Source organism: Camelus ferus, chromosome 20 (assembly GCF_009834535.1).
Source record: "Camelus ferus isolate YT-003-E chromosome 20, BCGSAC_Cfer_1.0, whole genome shotgun sequence".
Lineage (NCBI taxonomy): Eukaryota > Metazoa > Chordata > Mammalia > Artiodactyla > Camelidae > Camelus > Camelus ferus.
In genome coordinates, this window is record NC_045715.1 from 11,799,668 (window position 1) to 11,805,812 (window position 6,145).

A 6,145-nucleotide genomic window follows, 5' to 3' on the forward strand; every position below is an offset into this window, starting at 1 on the left:
ACCAGTCTTGCAAATCCACCTCCAGACTCTTCTCCTGTTCAGGAATTGCATTCCTGCCATCATGGTTTCTATTCAGCACACTGAGATCTCAAGTGTGCTTCAAAAGTCCATGTGCTAAAGAAAAAACAAAGTGACAATTATACCTTATATCTGAGATGGCTTCTCACCAATCAGGGGTAAAGGCTACCTGCACTGGCAAAGTGTTATTGACAGAAAAGTGCAGTTAAGGGTCTGGAACCTTTTCTTTCGTCATTTGGAAACAAGAAGTTACTGTCAGCAAAATAATGCGATCAGCTGTTTTAAGCACCAGATGAAATCATTCTGAACATCAAAGTCGTAAAAGCAGTAATTCAATTCCTAGTCATTTCTAGTGATTAATACATACATTTCCTCTCCATGTAATGCAATTCAATCCCTGAACCAAACATATTGCTTAAAAATGTATATGACAATTTATGCTTTTTCCTCCTTAATGTAAATAGCAGTGCTTGTTTATTAAATGGGAGAAAGACTGTACAGAGGGTTATCACTTAACCCACCTTGTGGGATTGGCCTGTGCTGGTTCTCAGCATGTGCCCTGCTCCACCTCCCGCAACCCCCGACCCCCACCCGCCAACCAGAAGTATCAGTGTCACATGGGACCTTGTAACAAACCCAGGTCCTCAGCCCTGCCCTAGACCTTCTGTATAAAATCATGTGGTGGGGCAGTCTGGGTTTAACGAGCCCTCCAGGTGGTTCTCATGCACACTCAGGCTTACGTTCACTCATTCTGTAAGCCTACAGAGCCGTGCCCACAGTAAGCTGCCCATTCGTGACTAGAAGGCCACGTTCCAGCAGGTCCAAGTACCCCTGCCCACCAAGGGTCAAGCTGAACATTTCCCAAGAGTCAGTTATATCCCGTCTACAACTATTAACGCCCTTCGTACTGGTGTCTGGTCAGGCCATTCAAGATGGCTGTTCTCTTGTTCTCTGTCCATCCCCTGTTCGGCCAGTCCCTGCTTCACTGACACAACTATACAGTCCTCTTAGGTAAAGAGCTTAATCAGTAACCGCCTAGTGCTTGCCCCCCAGCCCCTCTGCTGGTTTCCCTGGTAACTGATGGGCCAACCTGACGTCAGCTCCCCGTGTAATCGGCAGCCTCCTTCTCCCCTGAGTAGCGGAGACTGCTGCCGTGTCCTGCCTGCCGTCTGCTGTACCTGGCAGGGTGTCGCTCCGGGACCTTTTGCTTCAGACTCGTAAGTTTCCCCTGTTTTTCCCAAACCCGACGATGTCTCTGTTGCTGTTTGAAGGCTCTTTCTTCCGTCTAGAGTCTGGGCAACTACAAGGCTTGCAGGCCTGCGGGGTGCAGCCCAATAACCAGCTATTACATTTAATTTTGAATAGCTTTTTAAAAAAATGTCATCTATAAAGAGATAGGCAACAGTGTATAAAAAACTTCGAAGGTTCTAGACTCATATGGTTTCTTAAAAATGTACAAATTTCACCCTCCAATTCAAGGACATTAAAATTGCAGTTGTAGACACTGCATGATGGATGGGGCTTTTGTAGGAATCCCGACCGTGCCTTGGTGTTACATCAAAGTATTTTCAAATGAAGGTATATGTAACTGTTTTAAGTTAAAACAATATTTAGGGTATGTAAGCACTGTTTCTCAAGACTCCCTGCCTAATTGCCTTTTTTATTAACTAATAATCTCCCACACATGATTCATCTGTTGTATTTTTAATAAATTTTCTGACATAATTTTTAATATATTGACCAAAAAATTTTTAATGTTTTAAATTTAAAATCAGGGTGTTTTTTTCTCTCACATGCCATTCAAAATTGCTGAAAGTATTTTTAAAACTGCTTAAGGGGTTTGTAATTTTTAAAAAGTTGAAAGATGCTGTTATCTATGTAAGCAATGTCTTTTGGTGGTTTTGATTATTTTCAGTTTATCAATAAGTTGTTGTAAACAATCCCACAGTCAACACCAACATGCCAGCTTATTAAACTAGTCTTCAATTTTGTCTCATAAGTTCTATAACATAGAAATTTTCATTTTGGGTCTTGTGTCTACAATTGCAGAGAAGTTGACAGTGCAGGACAGTGCCATTGCCACAGGAACATTGTGACAACAAGCAATTGTTCCATTAGCCCAGAATACTTGGAACCATTTATTTAATTCTCCAAGGAGGGACTGTTTATTCCTTTGTCCTCCCAGACTTGTTAAAATCTGTGCAGCCTGAATGCGAGAAATCCATACCAGAAAAAACAAATGAGTAATTATCAGCTGCAGCTGAGGTCAAGAGATTCATTTGGCCTTAAATCCTCAGCCCAAGATGAACAATTGTTGGCCTGCCAGTCAGTTGCTAGAAGGACTAATGTTTCCAGCACCACCTACTGCACAGCAAAGGAGCAGAGGGATGTTCTTGGCAGACAGCCTTGGAGTCTTGGCTTGGACAAAATTGTACAGTACACTCGCTATAATACAGAAACAGTAGGTTAAAGACGGTGCAGTCATTGACAATTTCACATCACTTAGTCTAATGAAAGCCTCCAGTTTCACAAGATCAAGGAGCATTTCAGGGCCTGTCTAGACAGCACTTCCCGAGGCCAGCGTGAGGACATGCTCGGAGGGGAACCCTCACAGTGCCTGCCCCCTCAACTTCCCAGCAACCAGGCTGCTCACGCCCTCCCAGAGAGGGGCTGCTTCCCGAACTCTTCTCCCCACCCCCGACATCGCATCAATGAGATCATGCGATATTCTTCTGTTTGTGTTTTTTTTTTCCTTCCCTTGGTCTTAAATTGAAAGCTTTGAAATGATTTGAGTCACTACCACCTCACTCCAATTCCCAGGTTTTCTGAGACAATCTAGTACTTCTGGTTAATATGGTGTCCTGTAAGCACCTGACGGCTTCTTTTTAAAATTGTGTTGCAAGTGCCTGACATTAAGCTTTTGATTGCCAAGGCATCTCCTTCAAAGACATCCATCTCGAACAGACAGATTGTCAGCGACATAGATAAAGAGCCAGGCTGCCCTCCTCCCAAGTTTCCTTTCTTTTAAAGATCTCTGGTTAACTTAGATCACTGACCCTGTGCCCTCTTGTTTTTTCCCTTCCCCTGCTTTAATTCTTGCTCTTATATTTTAAATTCAACAAAGAGCAAAGCAGCGAAATCCTAGACACCCTCCACTCAACCCCCCAAAAACAGACCCCGAGCTCATGTGCTCTCTCTTGACCCACGACCTTGCTGCTCCGCCCCAGGGGTGCTGTGTACCCGTTAGGATTTGCGAGTAATAAACCCTGCTCTTCCAGCGTTCCCTGATGCTTATTGCTGAGGTGCATCTTACAGTCAGAACAAGAACCACAAGGGCCAGTCCAGCCAGAACATTGGTTCCAAAAGGGGAAACGTCTGTAGGGATTGGCTGGTGCCCAAGTGAGTGTCCTCAGGTGTTCCTGGCCAATGGCATCACTACTGATGGCCTGAGACCAGCACAAAACATCTCTTAAATCAGCCATAGAACATGCTCTTTTGTTCCAAGAGTCCACGTTTGCACTTATGTACAGATTCCCCTGAAAGTCTACTTTTATTCATTTAGGGAAGTGGATGTGGGTACAGTACAGTTGTAAATATCTCCAGTTGCTAAGCTCATCCCTGTTTCCTGCCGCCTTCCCCTTGCCCTGTCTTGAAGTCCGCTCGGGTTTGTGTTCTGGTTAGAGTGCTCGAGAAGAACCCCTCATTTGGGGACACTTAAGTAACACACTCTCTGAATTCCTACGTACTCTCAGATTCATTCACCACGTGAGAGGGGACGCTTTGGCTGGGTGTAGAACTGTGGCTTTCTCTCCCAGAGTCTGTAGATTTGAGTCTCCTGTGTTCCAGCTTCTAGTGTTCCATATGAGAAGCCCAGTGATTCTTCGTCTTTGGGAAGTGATTCGTTCTTTTGATCTGACAGCTCTATGACTTTCTCTTTCTTTTTTGAATCCGGGAATTTCATGGGGATTCTCCTTGATGTGTCTCCTTCCTCAGACATGCAGTCTGAAAATGTGTACCCCCCTTTCAATCTGCAGGCCACCAATATCTATTCAACTTACAGAAATTTTCTCTTATTATTTTTTTAAAAATTTCCTGTCTTCCTGGAGCCCTAGTGAAGAATCAGGCATTTAGGCCTCTTCTCCAAGTGTCTGATCCTCACCACTGAAACAAGTTTTTTCCCTCTGGTCGCTGAGCTGTTTCTTAGACTTGCTTTCCCAAGGCTACTAAATTGGCTCTTGAGAGTAAACTTCTATGTCCTGGGAATTGCTTAATTGGTAAACTATGTTTCTAGCATCATAAATGCTTTCTGTGCTGCCCATGACTCCCCTGTATTTGGCCTTTTTTCCCCCCTCATTGAATTATTGTCCATCTTCTCCAGCAGCTTCTTTTCCTTGGGCTTGTCTTTTATTTGTTATAGCTTGTCATCCTGTCTTTGATTTTCCTTAGATGGGATTTGTTGTTGCTGGATGTCTGATCAGAGCACCCGGGTGCTTAAATACTCTCAAGAGCAGCAGTCACAGGAGGCGGGAGGTAAGCCAGTCCCCATTCCAGGGAGCTTCACATGTTGAAGTCCAGCTGCCACCCCCACTGTCGTGCACGGAGAAGGTGCCCTGACGCTGGTCTCAGGGCACTTTCCAGCCTTATGGGCAGGGTGGGTTAGCTCACCCTTTCACCTTCTGAGCACCATGGCAGCCCAGGAACGAGGCACGTTTTCTCAGGGAGGATGGTGATTTTCACCAGGACTCCCTTTGTCTCTGAAAGCTACATTCTTCCCACGATCCACCATTGTCAACCCTGAGCTCCCTGAGACTGGTCTCCAGGCAATCATCCTACCCTTGGGACAGAAAGCCCTACGCTGGTTCTCTCTGCAGCAGTCCAGCTAAACCTAAAACCTTGCTTTCATCCAGCTTCCAGTAGAGCCCAGCAATTGTCTGGTTCAGGAGGCCCATCTAGATTGGAGTTGGGAGTAAAGGGAAAGAGATGGTCATATTCAGACCCCTGCGTTCCCCAAATACCTCTGTCCTCTGAGAGGGCTTGCAAGCATTTACTATTCTCAGAATCTCTAACCCAAAATGTATTTTGAACTTTTCCAAATGCTTCTTCTCTATATATAATTATAGCATATATATATTTCAGAATGGTCATGTTGTTTTTCTCCTCTGACCTACTGAGGGGATGAATTATACCAGCATCTTTGCCAACACTGTCACTCCTAAAATAAACCCTCAACCAAGTCACTTTATCTTTTACGATGCTTTCACTTAAAAATAATAAGAAGTCCAACTTGCACCAATTTAGTCCAACTTGTACCAATTTAAACAATTAAAAATGTATTGATGTATATAATCAGAACAGAAAAGGCAAGACAAGTCCATGGTGTGTGGGTCCAGTGCTCAGCAGTCATCCTGGATCCAGGTTTTTCTGTCTCTTATTCTTCTACCCACAACATCAGAATGATTCTAAAGCAGGTACTCCCTGAGGTCATGGAATGTTTTTCAGTAGCATTTGGGACTACATGCTTCCTCACTTACCTTTGGCACAAGAGAGTCATTTCAGGAAGCTGTCCCATAAAAGCAAGGAGGAAACTTCCTAAAGAACCCTGAAAGTGTCCCTTGGCATTCCATATGCCTGGATCATGTCCATGCCAATCCCTGGGCCAGCCGCTGTTGAGGGAATGGGAGTCACCTTTAGAACAATCAAATCCCCCCTTGAAGTTGGTAATGGGATTGCTTTCCTGGAGAGAAGTTGGAAAGTGGTTGACCTGAATAAAGTTAGGTTCCATTCAGAAGAGAGAAGGGCAGATGGGTGCTGGACAGGCAAGTGACAATGTAAACTGCAGTCACAAGGTGTTATTATTTTAACATGATGCTGGATTCATTTGGCTAATAGCGTATGTTGAATTTTTCATACTGTTACATGGTTTTCTTTATTATGACTATTTCACATAAGAAAGCTATTTTAAGATTTTCTACCAGAAACCTGAAATTATGAAGCCCATCGTCTCCCAAGCCACTAGATTTGGTTCTGATTGTCTTCTGATACTGCTCCTGCCAACTATTCATCACCAAGGGGTTCAAATAGTTAGCTTTCAACTCGGTTGAATTTGAAAAAGCTACACCAGAACTTT